This window comes from Musca autumnalis, unplaced genomic scaffold, assembly GCF_047663935.1.
Source record: "Musca autumnalis isolate F117 unplaced genomic scaffold, ASM4766393v1 scaffold_3, whole genome shotgun sequence".
In the NCBI taxonomy this organism is placed as follows: domain Eukaryota; kingdom Metazoa; phylum Arthropoda; class Insecta; order Diptera; family Muscidae; genus Musca; species Musca autumnalis.
The window spans coordinates 174,992,406-175,007,402 of record NW_027411866.1 but is presented as its reverse complement, the minus strand read 5'-3'; the positions used below and the strand labels follow the sequence as shown (position 1 = coordinate 175,007,402).

General features: G+C 35.0%; 2 non-coding genes across 2 annotated transcripts; both read left to right on the top strand.

Moving 5' to 3' along the window:
* Positions 1–4,072: 4,072 nt before the first annotated feature.
* On the top strand, positions 4,073–4,145 carry TRNAA-AGC (transfer RNA alanine (anticodon AGC)). Its single transcript has one exon. It is a non-coding gene; the product is annotated as a tRNA-Ala (tRNA).
* Positions 4,146–5,617: 1,472 nt separating this feature from the next.
* On the top strand, positions 5,618–5,690 carry TRNAA-AGC (transfer RNA alanine (anticodon AGC)). The gene has a single exon. It is a non-coding gene; the product is annotated as a tRNA-Ala (tRNA).
* Positions 5,691–14,997: the final 9,307 nt, after the last annotated feature.

Sequence of the window (14,997 nt, the reverse complement as noted above, 5' to 3'; positions counted from 1 at the left end):
GTTCCGTATCGGATGAATGAACGACTTAACTTAAACAATACAGTGTTACAAAAGTCCACGAAAGAAATGAGTCGGTTCTGATGCACCAATTCGGTTTTGTTGGAGTCCATGTAAGACGAAAATACCTATGGTTTTTCCAGATCACATCGTAAAGTAATTTTATAACGGTTACTATAGAAGAAAATGGCTGTCATGGATATTAAATTTTGATCGGGTATAACTTCCACAATTCACCACGTATTTTTATTATCGTTTCTTTCGTTGAATGTTACCTTTCAAACAAGCCATATACCTAAAAAATCGGTTAAGAAATTACTAAGTTACAGTGATTGAAGTGTAAAAAACGTATAGAAACAGAAAAATGATTTTCCTCGGGCTCTATGCAGCATAGAATACACCAAGCGGTATAATTACACTGTGCGACAACAAAAAAAATGACAAGGAAAATCGAGTAGATTATGAAAGTAGAGCTAAAAATATGAGACACGTGTATCGGCGTTTTTAAAGTTTACGTCTGAAAGTAACCAAAATAGACGGGGCAAATTCCGTCCATTTTTAATTTCTTCGAAATATTCGAATTAAGATAAGATGGAATCCTTGCATTTCAGGTATATAGTGTCTTTGGCAACTTTACTCAAGAGGGTGTGGAGAATATTTTTGATAAAAATTTTAACCCTCATGCGGTTCATCAAAGGGGTCTTTTTTGTCCTTTTTTTGAAAATCTTTCAAAAACTCCTTTAAAATGTGATCGTATTAAATCCAAATATTCTACAAAACTATTCGCCATAAAATTTTACTATAGGTCTCAGAATACACCAAATCTGTAGCTCTTGTATAATCGCCAGGAATCTCTAAAAATGAAAAACACGTTTTAGGGTTAAAGCCGGACTTCCTCTGAATTTATTCAAAATTGTCCCACAAAGCATAACTTTAGAGAGATAATGTCAAAGACAAAAATATTCTTCATCAAATTTCACTATGGGTCACCAAAGAAATGAAATGTCTATTTACATTTTATAGCATGAAAATATCAGTATCAATTTTGCTGAAAAAACATGAAAATATTTCCCAATTTTTTTGATGAAAATTTTTTCCTTCTTTTTTCGAGTTGATACATGGAAGTAATATAAAACTTGGTTATAGGTGAAAAGTGTCAAAGGATGAACAATTCTACACAAAATTTCACTATGAGTTTCTACATAAACCATATATCTATGTATACTATTTCCCTAAAAAATTAGATTACAAATTTATATATATTAGGATGAAATTATATGTTTTAATTTTGGACTGTTGATTTTAAATAATTCCATACTGGATCAAAATCTAGCAAAATCCTTTACTAGTTGTAGTCCGGTCAAAATAGACATTGAAATAGCAAAAATTCCCACAGAGCTGAATTTTGGTGGAGAGCTAGGGTTTGCCATTAGAAGCAACGTCCTAAAAGTCCCCATCGATTCCTTGTGTGCAAAAAAATTATTCGGGGTCAAAGGTCAAATTTTAAGGGTTTTTAGGTTTTCGGATTTATTTCTTGAAAACGGTTGATCTAATCTAAAAGTGGCTAAAGTAAATATTGTAGACACAAAAATAATCTACGAGTTTGACCTTTATAATTTTTTTCCTAGAAGGAACCGTTCTTGAGATATAGCTGTTCTAAAAAACACATGATTTTTATGCACTTATAAGGGAAATATGCACATATTCAGACGAACCGGCAAAAATAAGCGAAGTAATCGGGTCTGTCCCCAAAAAATTATATATTTTCTTGAAGAGCGAAATTATAGCTATCTTCTAAAAAAATTCCAACAAAATCGGAGCGTGTTTAGTAGAGTTATTCAATGTTAGAGTCATTTTATGCAAAAAAACCTTTAGATCGCGATATCTCGAAAATGGTAAGTCTTTTTTAAGAACCATAAAGACCACTCTTGTAGACAATTATTGAATCTACAATTTTTACTTTAGTCGGCTTTTGCTAGGTCTTACCGTTTTTGAGAAAAATTAAAAAAAACTGAATAATGCCTCCAAAAATTACCTTTGACCCCGAATAACTTGTTTTGCACACATGGGATCGACCCTCACGGGAGACCCTACTGCGACATACACCCATTTATAAATGGTGATTGTTTTTCTTTTATTCAAATATATAGAAATACCAAACACAAAATCAACAGCAGACGCGTAGATAGATACAAAATTCCAAATAAAAGAAATAGTGTCACACTTTAAGAAAGAAAAACAAATGAATAATATTAATTATAAAATAAATGAAACATCGTTGATCGCTTCTCGTTGGTTGTGAAATAAAACACATTCTCCTCAAAATTGAAATCATCAACGGGAAATCGGCATCCGAAATCAAATAGATAGGTACATCCATATATCATAGATGGGTACATTCATATATTCCAATTATAAAATGTATTGGGCATTTAACTAACTAATTATTTAAGAAAACACAAACACAGAGTTATTCACTCGCTTTACCGTCTTTATTCAACGACTGCCTTTGAGAAACTGAAGAAAAAATTTCATTCTCGGAAAAATAACAAAAATAATTAATATTTTTTTCTTTTCATCTTCGTTTGTGGATGAATAAATCGCAACAACAACAAAGAACGAAACACACGTGTTTGGCCGCGATATGCATACACACCACCAAAGCAAAAACAAAAATTTTCACCCTCCCGTCGTCACTTCTACGTCTTCTATTGCACCATACACACAGCTCTTTATTATACAGGGCTCTCGCTTACCCTGTGTTACTCTCTTTGACAAAAATCCTCTCTCCACCCATAAAAAACATTTTCTAACAAAAAAAAAAAGGTACCTAAACAAATAAAACTGAGATATATTACAAAATGTTGCAAACAAATATATTTTGGACCCAAACAGAATATGTTTGGATGCAAGCATATATTTGTTTGCAACCAGTCCCAAACATATATTTGTTTGAACCCAAACATATTTCTAACATATATTTTCCTGCATGTGCCTAGAAGGAACTATGGCTCTATCTCGTTTCCTTTTGTATGTTACATACAAATGTACAAAGTCATAATACACCTTGCCACAGTGTGGTGTAGGCTATAAGAACTTTGACATGCTCTCGAAGCAGGATATAACTCCACTATTCTATGCATCCACACCCATAATTATTCCTCTAGGTATGGTTTTATGTCCTTGGCTTTTTATCCTCATTCTGTATTCGTTGGTCTGAATTGACCGAAAATGTGACATTGTTTTAGTTCCTGCTGGAGACGACGAATCGTCTTTTGAAGAATTTTTAAGCTGCAATGGTAGGGTGTTATAGATAAGAAATATAACATCTAAAACAGACTTGACTATAATAATCCAACCTGTGCTCTGACGTCGAATAGGGATTGCTATCGCCAAGTTTCTTTTATCAAAACAACACCACACACTCTTACTTAAAAGCATTCTGATCAATTCTCTGCCACCACCAGTTAATTAAGGGCGTCAATTTAGCGCTGTGACAGAGATTATTTACGGCCTTACATTTCCTCCTGAGTATCTTACAGATATGTAGTGTCGACTGAAAAATATCCATCCAGAGTATGTGGTTTTCTATGTGATTTGGTTCCGCAATTGTTGAAAAACTTCTTCACTCTAGGCTCACAGTGTCAAGTAACTCATGCCAAGAGGTTGTGGTAAACAACATTATCGTTGGATGCATACCATAGCATATGACCACACTAATGCTATGTTTACATTTACGAAATCCACTCGATTTCATCTGTTTACATTTACGAAATCCACTCGATTTCATCTGTCAAATCCATAGGTTAAACGTCAAATGAAATCCAATGGATTTCAGATGAGATTTCATTTGACGTTTGAGCTATGGAATTGACAGATGAAATCGAGTGGATTTCGTAAATGTAAACATAGCATAAGTGTTATAGGGGCTTTTAGTTGAAGTATATTTGTATTTATGTCACGATTATATAACAGTGGCTATGCGTTATACTGCATATTTGTATATTCTTGACAAATTTTAATTAACCGTAATTGAATTAATTGGATGTCGTCAATTGGAGTCGTATTATTACATGGGGATGTAGCTCAGATGGTAGAGCGCTCGCTTAGCATGTGAGAGGTACGGGGATCGATGCCCCGCATCTCCAAGACATCCTTTTGAAGCAATAGAAATCCTCATTGGCACATCTGACATAGATATATCCTACATTATGAACTTATATATATTTGAGTTATGAGTGGCTGTCCGATCATCACAACTCCATCAACTACAATGTATAAGGATATATTAGAGGGCTCGCTCCTTATGCCCTCAGATAAATTATTGATTTTGAATCCTCATGCAATATTCATGGTTCTTTATGTATGTCATCATTAATTATCCAATGATTATCCTCAGAACATGTTCTAGGCCGCAGTTGTGCATGGTATGTTTTGGGATTCGTTTATTCCATAAAAAATTAACAATATTAAGCTTACTTACCCAATTTTTCGACATAAAGCAGCGTCGATCGCTTTTTATCGCATCACTATTTGTCTTATCCATCTTCAGTAGAATAACGTCGCACCATTGAAATTAAAAGTGTGAAATCTTTAGCCAACTTCTCGGTCCATCATATTTAAGAATTTACATTTGGTCAATTTCCCACCACGCCCATCCAGGTATAATTGAGACCCCTCCATTTTCCTATGAGACTTCTACAATTACACAAATAGTACTGACTGCAACATATCCATATATTTATTCATTAGAATGTGGTTTATCCAATCACTGAATATAAGGTCAAAGATTGCCCATCAGAAACTCTAACGTATCGACAAGTGAATTTTGGTTTTCGAAATAAGTAATGATCTCATACCATCAAATTCATCTTCGGTGACGTTGCCAATTAAAGTCGAAGAAAGTGAGAAATGGCGTGCAACTGTTGTAAAATGTTTTCATCCAGTAGCATATTGCTGTGAAAGTATGGGTTGGCGAGGATTGATTATGGTTATGTGTGTATATTGCCCTTCATGTCACGAACAGAGACTGTGCGCTATACTGCTCATTTGTACGTGATATTTAAATATTAACCGTTATTGAATTAATTTGATATTGTCAAATGAAATTGCACTTCTTACATGGGGATGTAACTCAGATGGTAGAGCGCTCGCTTAGCATGTGAGAGCTACGGGGATCGATGCCCCGCATCTCCAATTAGAGTTTTGGAACAGACTGAAGTATTTTTCGCTTTTAGGAACAACGTTCAGAATATGCATGAATGTGAACATTATCAATGCTGTTCATAATATGTATGAATTATTTCAGAATATTGTTTAGATTTATCTCACTGTGTATTATTGCATCTACATGAGTTCCGACATTTGATGAATATGAGAATGTTCAAACAAATTTTGTAGTTACATATTTTATGCCATGTCGTTATATTGAACAAGATTAACGTTGGATATCACGACATAGTTTGATTGTATTAGGTGTTATAAGGGTATTTGGGTTAAGCATATTGTCTTTCATGTCACGATTATATAACATGGAGTGTGTGTTGTACTGCACATTTGCAGGTGACAAAGTAAAACTAGCCGTAATTTATATTGTCAAATGGAAATGCAGCTTTTACATGGGGATGTAGCTCAGATGGTAGAGCGCTCGCTTAGCATGTGAGAGGTACGGGGATCGATGCCCCGCATCTCCAAATATCCTTTTGGAGCAACAGGATCAAGATTTAGGCAATAAGTAACTACGGACTAATAATTACACTGGAAAAAAAATTTTCAACGCAGAACTAGAATTTATAATTTATAAAATTTTGGATGTTACGTTCCATTTGACATCATTGTTTTTACTGGATGATAGCCGTAGACATTATTAATATTATTATCGTGACGCACTGTATTATAGCTGTCATGACTCAAATCATGTCTTTGGTTGCGGATTTGCAGTTGGTCGAAGGTTAAAACATCTGGTCTCCAGCTTCACCCCAGTGAATGAAAGTATTGCTACAATACGTATAAAAACAATATTCTTCAACATTAGCTTTATTTTCGCTCATGCTCCTACCGAAGACAAGGACGAACAGACCAAAGATATATATATATATATATATATATATATATATATATATATATATATATATATATATATTCTACGAGCGCTTAGAAGAAACATATGACCTTTGTCCTGCAATGACATTATAAAATCATTCTAGGCGATTTAAATGCCAAAATTGGAAAGGAGAATATTTTTGGCCCAACAGTCGGGAAATTCAGTCTCCACAATGAAACATCTGACAATGGTATGAGGATGATAGGCTTCGCAGTGGCAAAAACATGGCAGTTAGCAGTACCAGATTTAAGTATCTCGATATACAGATCAACGAACAAGAAATCAAATTAATCACGTTGTGATACATGGAACAATTCATCGAGCATGTTGGATGTGCGATCGTTGCAAGGAGCCAACATAGACTCGGACCACCACCTTGATACAGCTAATGTACGTACCAGATTAAACGTAGCAAATAATGCACCAACAGACACAAAACGGAAGTTGAACATCGGAAAGCTGCAATCACAATAGAAAGCCACGGCATATTCCACTCAACTGGTCCAATTCACTCTTTGGTAGAGTTTTCGGACTTCATTCTGACTCCTGTACATTTTGGCTCATTTACCTCTCTCGTTGATATTTATTGTAAAATTATGGCTTTGGGACAGGCACATCCCCCTTTAGAGAACAGTAAGGTAATTTGGGTGCCACCGTGGTACAATGGTATGCACACCCGCCTTGCACGCTTAAGGTCGTGGGTTCGATTCCCCGGCCAGTCAACATCAAACACTTTTCAACGGTGGCAAAATACCCCTTAGTAATGTTGGCGACATTTTCTGAGTATTTCAGCCTTGTACAACTTCTCTACAAGTGGTGTCTTAGACACGCCATTCGGACTCGGCGATAAACAGTAGGTCCCATATCATTGAGCTAATATGAATCGGGGTGCACTCATTGATATGAGAGAAGTCTCCCCTGTCCCGCCTGGGATGTTTGTGGAACAATTATTATTATAATTATAAAGTAATTTGGTAAGTGATACAGGTAGTGTGCTGGGGATATGGAAAGAGAATTTTTCCAAACTGTTGGTATCAAATACTGGCGAAGACAACGTCCACAGATCCAATCCCAGAAGATGGACTAGAATGTCTTCGTGGGGAGTACAAAACTGTTCCCCAGAATTTGGTAGGTATAGGTCCACGCCATCATATAGCCCCCATAGAACTGTACCTCCCGATTTTCAGTATTTTGAGGGTTATGGCCTAAATATTCCTCCGAAATAGCTGCAGTTTGGTATTTAGTCTTCTTTGGTTGTATAAAACTTTCCCCCAGAAATTTGTCGGTACAGGTCCACGCTTTAATATAGCCCTCATAGAACGGTACCTCCCAGTTTTCGGTATTTTGAAGGTTGTGGCCTCAATATTCCTCCGAAATGACTGAAATTTGGTATTTAGATTTTGTTGGTGGTATAAAATAATCCCCCATAAATTTGTCAGTTCAGGACCACGCCTTAATATAACCCCCATAAAACGGTACCTCCAGATTTTCGGTATTTTGAAGGTTATGGCTCAAATTTGATATTTGGTCTTCATATGGAGTATAAAACTGTCCATATGAAATTTTTTGGTATAGTTCCACGCCTTTATATAACCCCTATAGAACCGTACCTCCCGATTTTCGGTATTTTGAAGGTTATGGCCACAATAATCCATCGAAGTGGCTGAAATTTGGTATTTAGTCTTCGTTGGGCATATTTAACTTTCCCTTCTAATTTTGTCGTTATAGGTCCACGCCTTCATAGAGCCCCCATAGAACGGTACCTAACGATTTTCGTTATACTGAAGGTTGCGACGTCAATTTGTTGTTTAGTCTTCCATAGGGATATAAAATATTCCAGAAAAGAATTATTAGTATAGGTCCACGTCCTATATCCCCCATAGAAGCATACCTTTTGATTTTTGGTATTTTTGAGGTTTTAGCCACAATATCTTACAGAAATGTTGGTATTTGTCTGCTTCATAAACGAAAGGAAACTAATTGTTCCATTTTACTTCAATACAACTCGTGGTGGAGGGTATAACAAGTTCGGCCCGGCCGAACTTAACACCTTTCTTATTTGTTCTCATTTTAAAATATTTTTTTTGTCACCAAAATTAGTCATGTTTGTAAGCCTTTTTCTCCTTAAGAACCGCGAAAAATGGTAAAATAAAGTTGAGTTTCGAGAAATTTGATATGATTAGAAACGCTTTGCATCTTTAAATTTTTAAAATGATGACATGAATTTTTTGATTTTTGTCGTTGGGCGCATCCACTGTGTGCACATGCGTACGTGACAAATCACTAATTTTAACAATTACTTATTAAGTACGTGTAATATTGGTGATTTGAAAGGAGATTTTTATTATGGGGATGTAGCTCAGATTGTAGAGCGCTCGCTTAGCATGTGAGAGGTACGGGGATCGATGCCCGCATCTCCAATTAACATTTTGTTATACCTCAGAATTACTCTATGTTCAATATGTAATGAATTCGAGTTGTCTTCACGTTCGATTTTATCATATTTTCATACAATGCTGATTTATCTATATTATATTTATATTTTATATTTTTTGTGAGAAGTTTATCTTTGTGACTGGCGCAGATTAACACATACTATTAATTTCGTGATGCAATTTGCAAATACAATTCTTATAATAAAGAACATTGGTGGAATTTTTCACTAAACCACAACGAATACCAAACCGTTCCCTCATTTTATTGAATTGTTTCTGCTGTAACAACCCTTGAAAATTATTAGTCTATCTAACAAGTATATCATCATTACAAGTGTACAGGTGTAAACCTCAAACTAAATAAATTTACACTTGAATGTTGCTAAATATCCGCTACTGCATGAATACCTCTACCACCACTAGTACAGCACTTCATTTGGAAATACACAGAGTCAGTTATTCACTACACCTTAACCGTCACTCCTAAGTCCTTTAAGCCAGTAGCAACAAGAACAACAACAACAATCATGAGACCATTTCAATCATGGAACGCGTTAAGTGCCTTTATTGTTGTTGCTGCTGTTGTTAGCATTTTGTTGTGGATTTTCAAGTTGTTTTATTTTTTCAAGAGTCAACTACTCTATAAAAGAAAATGAAAAAAATACATAAGCGGAAAACTTAAATTCAATTTTCACATTTTGAAAAGCATAATTTAAGCGTTTTGTTGTTCTACTTAAAACAACAGTGTTGAAACGGCACTCAAAGCAAAATGCTAGTGTAAGTGTTAAGGAAAAGATTAAAAAATTGATTCCACTAGAGAATGAACAAATGTGACTTTAGAAAGCCTCTGGAGTTTTGTGGAAGAAATAACCAGTTTATTTGACGCTTTAAATACAAGAGCATTCCCTTCCTATCCAACCTTTGTCTGTTGTCGAATTATACCTACACCTCAGTGTTCTAATGTCAATGAGAAAGAACACATTTTTTTCATTTTACCAAGAAAATTTTAACACAACGTCGAAACATTTTTCCCGAGTGTAATATTAACAAGTAAAAAAGCATTAAGTTCGGCCGGGCCGAACTTTTCATACCCTCCACCATAAAATATGAATTCCTGTCCCCAACTTTAAGTGAGTACGTAAAAATGTCAGATAATGTACATAAAATGCTTCATTCGGGAGACCCTTTTTTATGGTGCCTGTTGACAATTTTTGGTGGGCTAGAAATTGGGAGGTACTGTTATATAGGAGTTATAATAAAACATGGGCCTATGTTGACAGGTTTTGATGGGAGCCTTTAATGTCAAATAACTCCTAATTCGGTTAAAAATCCTCAAAATATCGAAAATCGGTACATAACGTGGGAACTTCAAATGTCATTAACAGCTAGTTCGGGGGTATCAGGGCTATACGAAAATATGAACTTAAATGAACAATTTTTGTTGCAGAATTTTTGTTGACTTTTAAATTTCAAATTACAGAAAGTTCGTCCAAAAAATAAAGCGGAGGTACGGAAAATCGGGAGGTTTGTTTTGGGGCTATACAAAAACATGGACCTACGTTCGGTTAAACATTTTAAGTAAAATCCTCAAAGTACCGAAAATCGGGAAGTATCGTTATATTGGGGCTATGTTGAAAATTGTTGATGCAGATGTGTGGTGACCACTACAACCTTCAAATGTCAAATTACAGTTACTTCTGTTAAAAATTGTAGCTAAAATTGACAAATTACTGAAAATTGGGAGGTACCGTTACATGGGTGCTATATCCGAACATGGACCTATGTTGACTATTTTTGATGGAGAGGTGTTGTGACCACTAAGAACTTCAAATGTCAAATTACTGCTACTTCGGTTTAATATTGTAGCTAAAATCATCAAATTACTGAAAATCGGGAGGTACCGTTATATGGGGGCTTTCTTGACAATTTTTGGTGGAGAGGTGTGGTGACCACTAAGAATTTCAAATGTCAAATGTTCAAATTACGGATAATTCGGTTAAAACTTGTTGGTAAAATCCTCAAAATACCTGAAATCGGGCGGTAACTTTATATGGGAGCTATTTCAAAACATGGACCTATTTCCACTAGTTATATAAGTTTATTGACCTTTAAGAACCCTAAATGTCAATTGATAGCTAAATCGGTCTGAGAATGTAGCTAAAACCGTCAAAATACCGTAAATGGGGGGGTACCCTTATATGGGGGCTATACCAAACCGTGGACCTATGTGTACAACTTTTGTTATATATGTTTATTGACACTAAGGAACCCTAAATGTCAAATAATAGCCAAATCGGTCTGAAAATGTAGCTAAAACCGTCAAAATACCGTAAATCGGGGGGTACCGTTATATGGGGGCTATACCAAAACGTGGACCTATGTCCGCAACTTTTGTTATATAAGTTTATTGACATTTAAGAACCCTAAATGTTAAATTATAGCAAAATCGGTCTGAAAATGTAGCTAAAAACGTCAGAATGCCGTAAATCGGGGGGTACCGTTATATGGGGGCTATACCAAAACGTGGACCTATGTCCGCAACTTTTGTTATATAAGTTTATTGACACGTAAGAACACTAAATGTCAAATTATAGCTAAGTCGGTCTGAAAATGTAGCTAAAACCGTCAAAATACCGTAAATCCGGGGGGGGGGGTTACCGTTATATGGGGGCTATACCAAAACGTGGACCTATGTCCACAACTTTTGTTTTATAAGTTTATTGACACGTAAGAACCCTAAATGTCAAATTATAGCTACATCGGTCTGAAAATGTAGCTAAAAACGTCAAAATACCGCAAATCGGGGGTACCGTTATTTGGGGGGCTATACCAAAACGTAGACCTATGTCCACAACTTCTAATATATAAGTTTATTAACACTTAAAAACCCTAAATGTTAAATTATAGCTACATTGGTCTGATAATGTGGCTAAAAACGTCAAAATACCTTATATCGGGGGTACCGTTATATGGGGGCTATACCAAAACGTGGACCTATGTCCACAACTTTTGTTATATATGTTTATTGATACTGAACAACCCTAAATGCCAAATTATAGCTACATCGGTCTGAAAATGTAGCTAAAAACGTCAAAATACCGCAAATCGAGGGGTACCGTTATATGGGGGCTATACCAAAACGTGGACCTATGTCCACAACTTCTAATATATAAGTTTATTAACACTTAAGAACCCTAAATGTCAAATTATAGCTAAATCGGTCTAAAAATTTAGCTAAAAACGTCAAAATACCGCAAATCGGGGGGTACCGTTATATGGGGGCTATACCAAAACGTGGACCGATATAGCCCATCATCGAACTTGACCTGCCTGCAAACAAAAGACGCATTTTCCCAAAATTTCAGCGTCCTATCTCCATTTTTGTGGATGCTAGAGTGATTACCACAGACGGACGGACGGACGGACGGACGTGCTCAGATCGACTTAGAATTTTACCCTGATCAAGAATATATATACTTTATAGGGTCGCAAATGAGTATTTCAATGCGTTACAAACGGAAAAACAAACTTAATATACCCTCCATACTATGGTGGAGGGTATAAAAATGTCCGCTAAGTTCTAAGTTATAGTAGTTTATGCAGCTCAACGTGTTCAGGAATTGTGTATACAAATAAAAACAACAACACAACACTTACAACTTAGATATAATTTCAATTATATTAAAGTACTGTTTGAAAGTTCTATGTTGCACTTTTTGTTTGTAGTTACCTGGCGAGTTATTATATTTTATGGGGCCTATGAAATTTATTGTTTCCAACAACCGAACATGACTGTAAATGATACATAGAAATTGCAAAGAATTTTCATTTAACTTACTGAAGTGGAGGATAATATAAATCTTTAGTAGCCACAGGAAAGTGAGGTTAACGGTTTTTTTAAATAATAATTGGTCATTATAATGAAATGGAAGGAAGCCATTAATTATTATTTTTTAATTCTGGTTGTAAATTATTAAATGTAATAATTTAAATTTATTTTTAATTTTTTTTCAGATTTGTACAACTATTGTTGATTTTGGTCAGTAGGAGATTTTAATTAATTAATACTTATATTTTTACAACGTTGAATACATATGTTTCTGACTGGTATTACAAATCTACGTATACAATACAGTTTGTGAAGTAATTGTTTAGAACCAAGAAATATATTTATACCCTATACCACAATGTGGAAAAGGGTATTATAAGTTTGTTTTGGTAAAAATTCATGTAACACCGCGAAATATTCGTCGGAGACCCCCAATGTGGTACACCAATCTTCATATCTCGACGAGATAAAGCGATTTTGAGATGTGTGTCCGTCCGTCCGTCTGTCCATTATAAATTGTAAACACGCTCCAGGCCGCAATTATGGACCGATCGACGATCGAATTTTGTATGGAGGTCGGTTTCGGTGAAATATTTAGCGGGTGAAATGGACCAAAAACATAATATTTATTCAATTTTCTAGGGGCTCTGCAGGTCTCAATAATAGTCCGATCAACGTGTATTTTTAAATAAGGTAAGAGTATATCACAAAGGAGAAGCTTGCAATTTGAGATGGCGATCGGATAATATTTAGAGGGTTAAGTGGACCAAAACTTTTGTGTGAAAATTGTGAAAATTTTTAATATACAGCTTATATCTTAATTCCTGGAAGTGACATTCCGGACAAGTGAGATTTACTTGAAAGTGGAACACTTGACCTTTCAATTGATGCTAATTATGTTGGTGTGCATGATCAGATAACAGAGTTACAGCCTAATATATTCCGTTATTTGTTTGTAGTATCATAATAAACTCGGTAGAAGTCGCAATTATACATCAATAGTCACGAAATTTTGCACCGGGTAAGAGAATAGGTCGAAAAAGATGGCTACAATTTTGAATGATGATCTAATATTCTTTAGCGGGTGAAATGGGCCATTATAAAAAACATAAAAATATAAAAGTTTTATTTTTGGTCGATATTTTAATTCCTTGAGGACATATATATTTCGCAAAGTAGCCTACATATGGAAAAAACTACTGACCTTTCCTCTGATGTAAATTGCAATAAAGTGTTTGCTAGATAACGGCCCTACTGCCTAATATATAATGGGTTCTGTGTAGAGAACCACATTTTTATCCCATGCTACATATTGTCTCTCCAAAAGTTTATGTAACACCAAGAAATATTCGTCCTAGACCCCTTATTTGGTATGCCAAAATTCATATCTCGACGAGATAAAGCTATTTAGCGATGTGTGTCCGTCCATTAAAAATTGTGTAAACAAGCTTAAAGCCGCAATTATGGACCGATTGTAACGAATTTTTTAAGGAGGTTGGGTTCGGTCCAGAATAGAAATGATTAGTTTTTGCTGATGATCGTGAAATGTTCAGGGAATGAAATGGACCAAAAACAGAATTTTAACCAATTTTGTAGCGGCTCTGTATGACAAAATAATAACCCGCAACATTTTAAACAAAGTTTGAGTTTATGATGAAGAAGAAGAAGCGTACAAACCAACGTGAAGATCAGATAATACTTAGCGGGTTAAATGGACTGAAACTTTTGTGTGAAATTGGTAAAAATTTCAATAACGTAGCGGTTAAACAACGGAAGTAGTAGTACTACATAAGTGGGTTTCATTACATTTTAGTTTGTGTGAACTAAATTTTCCTTTCCTGCTAGAAAAATGTCTTTGTCATGCTAGTAACTTTTTGGTTTTGGTCATAAGTATTATACATTACATCTCTGATATTTGATAATTAAATTTTCACAATCATTGAAAATAAGTTCCGTTGAGAGCGAGTGTCCAGGGATAGTCGTATAGGGTATCCCATGGTCGGCTCCGTCCGACTATAGACTTTTCTTACTTGTTTTTGAATAAATTTGTTTTGTTCTTTTTTCGAGTTGATGCACGAAAGTAACATAAAATTTAATTTTAGACGATAGGTGAAACCAGGTAACGTAATTTGGTGACTGTGTGGGTTCGAGTCCTTGGTTTTCCTTTTTCACTTGCAAATAATTTCCAATCATCAAGCTTAACTCTAAACTAGAAAATTAATAAAAATCATTGAAAATGATCTTCGCCCTAACAGGCAAAATTCAAAAAATAATTAATATTTAATTTTATATTTGACTATTGTCGACATCTACTTGGTACTGATTGAAAGTTTTTCTGGTCTTCGTGATTAGCACTTAACATGTCTTTAATACACCAAATAGAAGCAGAGGTAATTGTCATTAAAGTAAAAAAATCATAATATTAAAAATGTCATAGCATAGTGATTCTCTGATATTTTACCACCAATGCCACAGTTTGTATAAATTTAAAGCTCAGATGGTTTAGTTTCAATATCGATCTCTCTCCTTTGAATGGTCATCACAACATTTAAAAGCTCAGAATGTCTTCATTGTTCAAAAGCATCTAACCAAAGCTGAGATACTCGTCAGTATAATTCATCTTATATTATTCC